Consider the following 9234-nt stretch of genomic DNA (forward strand, 5'->3'; position numbering starts at 1 on the left):
GAAGGCGAGACGATCTGGCAGTGAGCAGGGGAACGAGACAGGTCTAAATGGGCAGGGCAGCAGGTGAGCAGAGTTGGCACTAACTGATTGCAACAGCTGGAACAGATAAGGTGCAGAGTGGTGGCTGATAAGGGGCTGAGCTGATTGGACGATGAGTGGTGGCTGAAGGGAGTGGATCACATTCTGGAAAAATCCAAACAAAACACATAAATCATGACAATTATCTTTTGAGCAATGCATGGATAATTTCCTATCGCAAACACGCTTCTTCGTTGAATTAAATTAATTTTACATTTAAATTGCAATACATTCTGTTTAACGTTTGGACCATGTTAAATATGCATAGCCTAAAGAGCTGATGCAGTATAAATATAAACAAGACTCCATTAGCCTAAAAAGGTGTGAAACTTTCAAGGGTTAAAGCCTTTTTAGATATCAGTAACTCATTTTAATCAGGTATTGCTCAGAGTTGCTCATAACCAGACTCCCCCATACTACCCAAAGGGAGACTGGTCTAAAGGCTGTTTAGTGCAAGTAAGATACTGACTGTGCAAAATTTCTCTGCACAAGCCCTACTTCCATTAAACTGAACTTCGCCTTGAAGTCAGAGCCACCGTTATGGATTGGACACACTGAGCTAATTTCAGTGGAGAATCAAGGAAGCTAAACCAAAAAAAGAATAGACAAAATAAACTGCAACTAGACGCTTTAAATCAATACAACTGTAGTAAAAACTATAGAGTGGAAAAATGGCACCATCTGCCTTTAATAAGTCCCCCAAGCATACGGCCACACAAAATTAATTTGCTCTTCATCGAAATGCCATTTTTTCCCCCCATATTATCATTTTTCCACTTACATTTTTCAGAATCAGGTGTTAGACATGGTAAACACATTCTTAAACCTAGACAGTATTTAATCATACTGTATGATACATGATAACATTTTAGCAGCTCAACAGAAAATAAGCCAAATGCAAACCCATAAAAATACTTGCCAGTAATCTCTAAGTATTCTTGTTATAAAAGCTGGTCTAACAAACACACTTGTGCAAATTCTCAGTTATCTGGGTCATCGGAACAGCAAACAGGCTTAAGTCGGAGGCAACCAGACTTTCACCCAATTTTTTCAGTAAACGTTTTGAAAAAGTGGTTTGCACTTGAGCGTCCAGTCTAGCAAAAGTAGAAAAAAAAAAGTTGTAATCCAAAACATATTTGGATTTGAACTAGGGCTGGACAACATAAAAAAAACCTTATCGATAAAATAGGAATCATATTGTTTTTAACTGTATTTATTCATATAATTATGAATAAATTCAGAACATATATTTTAATTGCAGCCTTGGCTATCTTACGCTGTTGCTTAGCAACTGATTATTAGATACAGTACACACAAACACTAAATTCAAACTCAACCCTTTATTCAACCAACTTTTAAAAAAGAAAAATAAATATTGCATGCTCTCTGAACTCTTTGAAGGGGGTGGAGCTTGGTTTCTGAGTCTTTGTTTGTGATTGGTTGGGAGGATGTAAGGACTGTAGTATTAACCTCAATGATAGGCTAGAATCCAAAAGGAAGAAAAACTGTTATTCTACTGAACTTTTTATTGACCCATTTTTCCTATCATCCTTATACGCCTATCAATCAATATATATTATTATGGTATTATTGTCCAGCCCTAATTTGCATTTAAGATTTTCTATACGTTTAATCAGGATTACATGCTTTGCAGTAATATTGTTATTGGGTTCTTCACGATCAATTCTGTCCCCCCAGAGTTTCAGGTCAGAATTTAATTGATTTGAAAAAGCTGCCGTAATGTTGCGACAGTACTTTGGAACGAACATGCAGAACTTTATCATTTGTTTCTCAAGAACCATCTGACATCACATTTTAGTCTTCTGTAAACACACATCTCACTTCCACAGAGGATCTGTGGACAAGGGTATTCTGCTCCGATGCTAGAAAACTCAAGCCCACGTCTCTTTTGATATGACTTGTTGATAGTTCTGACATAAAACGTTTTTTCTTTGTGCTAACAATTAATTGTTTATGGACAAACCCTGCGTAAAAAGTTTCTGTCTTTAATAAACTTAGCACGTTGCAAGGAGCACGGTAATTAATAATAACTGGTGTTATGGGCGACTGCTCTGCTGCATGTAGGCGGGTTAAGTCTTGGCTTAAAAATAAAATGTAAACTGAATCTGGAATCCTCATTGTTTGTTCTGGATCCGGTCAGGAGTCCCAACTTTGAGGCCCAGTCATTTAAACTGAGATCGCTGCATGTTTGTTCAGGTCAGTTCATCAGGACCCAAAAGAAACCAAGGAATGTGTATGTACATGTGAATGTATGTGAGTGGATTGGTCTTTGCCTGTCTGCATTTTTCATGTGCATTGCTGACAGAAAACAGAATAGAGAGTGGCAGGCCAGGCATGTTGAAGCTGCCAGAATCCCCCACACTAACTTTAACAGCATCATTATTAAAGGTTTAGTGAGAAGCCATCCCGTTATGGGGCCAGTTTTAGACCCACCAGCCGACATTAATGTGCTCCAGAATTTTTTTCTTTTTTCTAGCCAACTGGCAGCCAACATGGAGAGGGTTTAAATGAGGAGAAAAATCAATCTTCCTACTTCTCTACGTCCCGCTTTCTGCTCATCTGTTGGGAGGCAACGCTCACAATCTTCTCCACAGTCTCACATTTGGGGCTTTGTTCAGTGCAGCAGATAATGCTTGTTCATGATGATCAGATGATGATTAGAAGTCATTTCAAGGTATTTTATCACAGTGTGATTGCGATTGCTGAGACAGTACCAACCAAACATTTTGGCGGGAATACAAGTGTTGTCTCTTGTGGCTCTACAGTTTTCATGTGAAAACGTAAGACTTCATAGAGTCTGCAGTTCATTGTTGATGAGATATGAATTTCTAGGCCAAGTCCTGGCTGATGGTGACCCAGTCTTGTTTTAGTGGAGCTTGGAGTTGATGGTATTGTGATCATTTCTGCTCATCCACCTGCTGTCAAAAATAGACCACAGGTTCTCACAGGTCCTTTAGAGTTTCTTGAACATGGGTCATAATGTAAACATTATGATCTTTCAGCAACATTGTTATTATTATTTCTTTTTTTCATTGGACAATTTTTTTGATTTTTTGTTGTCTTGAACTTTCATGCCACAAGACTGTTTTTCAAAGATATTTGCCTCATTCTGTGTGTGCCTGAATGTACTCCCACCCACTAGTGGCCAGCGTGGAGTAAGCTATGCACTGGTGGCAAAATAATTTGTTTGTGCATATTTCAGGGGAATGATGGTCCAAGAACATCTGTCTTTCTATCATGCAATCAGTTTCCTTATCAGATTTGATGGATGGTTTTTTTTTTCTGTCCTCTTCCACTATTTCACTTACTTTTAGGACTATGCTTATTATTTTGTGCCAAAACAAAAATACAGTCCAAACGGATATGACGTTAGTTATTACCAAGATGCCTAAAATGGCTTAAAAATACTTTATGAGCCTTTCTGCTCTGTTGCAAAACTGCTTTTACATCCACAGGTCGATTAGATGAAGGTGTGAACATGTTTTTGTTAAATAAATCAATCATCACCATAAAATCAGGGAAGTGAAGCGGAATGCATCAGTCTTTCTGAAGAGCAAATTCAGCCGTTGCATTTAACAACACTAAATATCCATGGATGGATGGATGAATGGATGTATATATATATATGTGTGTGTGTGTGTGTGTGTGGGCGTGCCTCACTGCGTACTTGTGAACAAACAGCTCTAACTGGCCTTTTGCAGCAGCTGGATCTTGGAATGAGGCCAATTCTGTGCTCCTCATTGAACACACACCCACACACATTTTTATACTTTAGAACATGATTCTCAAACTGATTATGTTGGTCGCAGAGTAACACTGAGCTCAAACTTGGACTGGGTTAGTTGTGATGGATCATGTGCTCGGTTTTCTGGGGTGAGGTCCATATTATTTGCCCAGATACCACAGGAAATAATTGGCTTACAGTCAGTCGTTTCAGCTTACACATTTTTTTTGGTGTTTTTATTTAAATGGCTGGGAACATTATTCCTTTCTCCCTTTTGTTATACTTCCTCATCATTCATTCTGTACGTATTTAGCAGAGATACAGAGACTAAGTGGCTTGGTTTAACCAAAGTAGCAAACTCTCAGTCACCGTCTCGTCCACAAAAAAACATCTGGTCTCAACCTATTGACCTGTGTGCATGTGAACAACCTAAACCTATACGCCACTCAATCCCAGCTTCTACTTTTCTGCCTCAGTTATTTATTTATAGGTATTCAGATATTTTATCTTAGGCTAAATACTCAAGATGGAGCTGCACTTTAAGAATTTCACATGCCCTTACGGTGCCAATTTCTTTCTAGCTTTTGTTTGAATTTTGCATTTACAAAAGTTGCATCTGAAACCGTCAGAATGGCATTGCAATACTTTTTTTTCTAGTTGTTTATTCTTTTTTGATTAACGTTTGTTTTTGCTTAAAACATGCCTTAACAGACACAGCCATGTACACACAAAGTAAGCAGTCAAGCTAACGTATCCTGGTTTTGGACAGCAGGAAGAAGCCGGAGTGCCGGGGGAAAACCCCTTGTATGCTTAGGGAGAATATGCAAGCTCCATCCACAAAGACACCAAGTTGGGATTTGATCCAAGAATCTTCTTGCCATAAGGCAACTATGCTAACCCCTGCTCCCTGAACAACTGTGATGTAAGCTACAGAAAGCAATAATCAGAATGAACCAATGAAAAACACCAAGCAGTGTTAAATAAGCAGTGACTCACAGTATTTAGTCCTTTCAGCCTCAAATGTTTATTTTAGATAAGCTATCTTGCACAATACATCTTAAAACAATATTTTCATCTTTTTGGATACGGTTGATGGTGTCTCCTGTGTGTAGGGTTTTGTGTTGATGCCGTGACGAGATGTTTTCTTAGGAATGCGTCTGAATGTTCACAAAACCAGACGTAAAAACACAAGTTAAGTCATGGGATTAATGATAATAATAATTAATAATGCATTTTATTTTAAAGTGCCTGTCAGAGCACTCAAGGACTCTGTGTAAATCCAACAGGGTAATGACAATAACTCATGATAAAAACAACAGCGTGATGAGGTTGCAGCCATGGCACGAGACCAGATTAGCAAGTACTGCTTTAAATTCTCTAAAAAAAAACAATCCGTGAAGGTGTGTGTTGGCTATGTGTCATGAATTAGCTACCACGACACACCCAGGACTCTGATACACTATAACCAAAATTCTTGGTGGAACCAAAAAGATCTCTCCAAGTCTGAACAAAGAGCTTTTATGTTTAAGCTATTTTTCTTGGCCCGTTTTTGTCCAGTGTGAATGGGATGGAGTTGTTCAAGCTTTGTATTACGTACCATTGGGTTTTGATACTGGCGCTATATTTGTCAGTGTGTAACAAATTTGCCTTTTAATGAGCAAAAAAGAAGTATTGGTTTTATAAATACATATTCTAGCAAAGTCTAAACATAAAAAAAAAATGAAAGCGCTCTTATAACTTAGAATTGGTAGCTTATAAATACATAGGTGTTGTGCACCCACTGGGAGGCGCTATGTTGCCTTGCTATTTCTGATTTCTGTCGCCGAAAAGGGCTAAAACTTGTCAGCCATACGCATTTTCCCCATCTGTCTCTCATATGAGGACATGCTGTCGGTGGAGGAGGAGTATAAACAAGCAAAGACGACCGTGGATTATTCTATTTGACATTTTTTATTGAAATGGAGGGATATCAGCTGGCCTGTTCACTGTCTGTAGTGCAGCAGCAAGACCAAGTCTCTTTACTTGTGTTTATATTTGCTCTTTTAGAGCCCAAAAAGCAACTGTACCTTCAGAAACAACCCCCGAAAAAACACGACTCATGGAATTTACAAGCCCCTTTAGAAAAAAACAAGCGGACTTGGCAACAGTGCCAATAAACATTTCAGATGATGATCCTAGCTATTAGCTATTAGTAGTAGCTAACACACGGAGGACATCTTGACATTGTCACATTTTTGATACTCCACGTCTTGCATAGTACTTATTTCACGCTCAATGGCGAGGTCGTTTGTAATTAATTTAGCGCACCATTGGGATAATACTCAAAAAGTCAACTTTGCTCACTTGTTAGACAAGAAAGCTTCATAACATTGGAGCAGACCCTTGGATTTTGACAAGCATAAAGTGGGTGCCGTTGAGTTTTTAGTTGCTCTCATGACTCACATGAAGCCAGTCCACATTTTTTAAGGTCTGCTCCACATTATTGTTTTTGGCAAAATGCTTTGACATCCCTTTGTTGTCAAACCATTAATCTTTTTTCTCCGTGTTGTTGCAGTCAACAGTCATCTCTGTTCAGCTGTCACTCAGTAATCAGGAAGTTGGAGGAAATCTGAAGTTGCGCTGATGATTCAGCTTTACATTTAATGGCAACCTTAAAATAAGTTAGATAACATGTCTACTTGGTGGTTGCTCTAATTGCAGTGTTTGAAACTCATCTGAATGTACATTTCTTGGCAGGTGCAGGTAAAGCTTCAGCCCCCCCCCCCCCCCCGAGGCTGTGAGATTTTATACTGTCTTGCACTGCATTTTCACCTGGAAAATGAAGCCTTAATGTAATAGAACCCTTACTTCCTCAGGCCCTGTACAAACACACGAACACACCGACAAAAGGACGCACGTTGGCTTTCTCAACTTTGAGGCTGCGTGTGAGTTTTTGCTAATTAAGTATTGTTTTGAAGGAATTTCATCTTCGGACATCTCCTATTTGCTTGAATATGTCTCTGTTAAATTGACCAGATTATAAAAATGCACCTAATGTGCAACAACCTTCTGCTTGCACCTATTCGGTTTCCTCGTTAAACTTTTGCAGAACCTTGCGTGTGCTCTGAAGTGTGTCTGTGCAGAGTTGTCATACCGCACAAAGTGTGTTAAGATGCATTACTGAGAAATGAGGCTGAGGGGGAAACGGCAGGTGATGAATTACCGGGGAAACTTGAGCTGCTCAGACCTCACCTGGAGGCGGAGCCGGCTGCCTTGAGGCCATGAGCTGTCAGTCACAGCAGGAGGAAGCATATTGTTCCCAGGCCCTTTGACTCAGGTGAGACTGAGAAGATGAGAGCAAAACAAATAGTTAAAGAGACAGAGTCATGTTTTTTAAACACGGCTCAGTGATATTTGATATTTCAGTGTTATGTTTAGATTTGTGACTTCACATTTGTTCTTTCTGTACATTGGTGTTCAGTCCTGAAATGATAACAGAGCTGTAATTTTATTTAGTTTGCTTTTATATGGAGGGTCTTGCATATTAGAGCACCCATGGACGTGTAGGTGTGTCTCTCACTGCTTAGTTTAGTAAGGGAATTCCCATAACTGTATTATGGGTGTCACTTCAGCTCATGTAAGAGGTTATTGGAAGGTCAAATTAGATCAAATTACTCAATTGTGCGCTTGTTCCTATGCAGTACACTCAGTTTTCTTTGCCATAACATCTTTTCATAATACTGATAATGGAAAGACTTTAGCTTTACCACAGAGAATGAAACTGAAAACTTGTAGTTGAAATTTTATTTTTTGGTTTGATGACTACTTTCACCAACGAAAAAACCCCACACTTCTTTCCTTTTGTTTTTGATCCATTATTTACAATGACTTTGCAGCACCTTACAAAAGTATTCTCCCCCCATATACTTTTTTTTATCCATATTTGGCTGCAAACGTCTTGGTATTTTATTGGGGTTTCTCTTAAGCCCTACCCCTGTACCGGGAGCTGGGGCTCAGAGGGTGTTTACTGAATTTCTGCTCAAAATAACATGCTTAAGTCTAATTACGTCTACTTCAGCAATTACAAAATCCATTTAAACATAGACGTGTGGATTCTACCAAAATGTCAAATTATTTGGAAAACATAACTGTTAATATGATGATAATTCAAATAGTTGTAATTGCTGGAAGGTTACGTTCCTCCCCCAGTACCGGGGGCTGGTTGAAGGCTGGAGCTTAATACGTTAATGTGATCGTCCCTCCATGGTGGTGTAGCGGACTAAGTTTGCGTCTTTGACTCTGCCAGGTCTAAACAAATTATGTTTATGTGATCAACCAATGCAAAGTAGCGTAAACCCATGAAATGGAAATAAAAATTGCATGTTTTCTAAAAAGTGTGGCATGCATTTTTTTTATTTGGAACAATGCAGGGAACTGTGCAGGCACCTTTTCTGTTCAGCCTCTACAGACTTCTTCATCAGCTCCCCTGGCTGACATCTGCAGAAGTTCTGTAATAATGAAAATAATACATGTCATTTATTTGCCTTTCAGAGCACTCAAGGACACTGAACAAATCAAGCAGCAGACCAATAAAGCAAAGATAAAAACAACAAATATTAAAAGTGACAATGAAGATGACTAGAGTTGGCCTTATTGCAGGTGGGAACGGCTCTGAGTACAGACAGTGGATACAGAGCTTTGTAGACTGGTGCCAGCAGAACCATCTCCTGATCGGCGCGGAAAGAATCAAGGAGCTGGAGATAGATTTCCACCGTGCAGACAAACCACACCGACACCTGTGAACATCAAGGGAAATTACATTGAGATAGTTGGCTGTTACAAGTACCTGGGTGTTCACCTGGACAATTAACTAATAAGCAATAAGGTCATCAGCTGGCTCTGTCCTGGGACTTCCCCTCGACCCAGTGCAGGTGATGGGAGACAGAAGGACTCTAGCAAAAATAGCATCACTCTTGGACGTCTCCCACCCCTTGCGTGAAGCTGTTGCAGATCCTAAGTGCACAACGGAGCTTTATCACAGCTTTTTCCTCCTAGCATCCTATTGACAAGCTGCCATTGCTTAGTTGCATTTTTTTTTTAATCAGAGGACTCTATCTTTAATAACTGGAAAGTACATTTTCATGCTGTAAATGTACTCTCACTGCAAAGTATCTTTTTCTTATTTTTTTTCCCTTGTTTGAATCTGCATGCATCCTTTTGCCGTTCACCTTGCAGCTGCTGCATCTAAATTTCCCCACTGAGGCTCAATAAAGGTAACCTTGCCTGCAACATGAATTCTCGCAAAATCTGTGTGTTCACAAACGCTCTGGCCTCAACCGTTTGTGACCGAACCAAGTCACGGGCCAATCACGTTGCAGTATTATGGTTTAAGACGGGACATACCGGTGCAACGATAGCAAGAGCTGCTGAGC

At 39.5% G+C, this 9234-nt stretch overlaps 1 long non-coding RNA gene across 1 annotated transcript; it reads right to left on the reverse strand.

Moving 5' to 3' along the window:
- Positions 1–68: 68 nt before the first annotated feature.
- LOC118557104 lies at positions 69–8313 on the reverse strand. Its single transcript, XR_004927601.1, has 3 exons — positions 8249–8313; positions 7055–7145; positions 69–183 (listed from the first exon to the last, which is right to left on the reverse strand). It is a non-coding gene; the product is annotated as an uncharacterized LOC118557104 (long non-coding RNA).
- Positions 8314–9234: the final 921 nt, after the last annotated feature.

This window comes from Fundulus heteroclitus, chromosome 22, assembly GCF_011125445.2.
Source record: "Fundulus heteroclitus isolate FHET01 chromosome 22, MU-UCD_Fhet_4.1, whole genome shotgun sequence".
NCBI lineage: Eukaryota > Metazoa > Chordata > Actinopteri > Cyprinodontiformes > Fundulidae > Fundulus > Fundulus heteroclitus.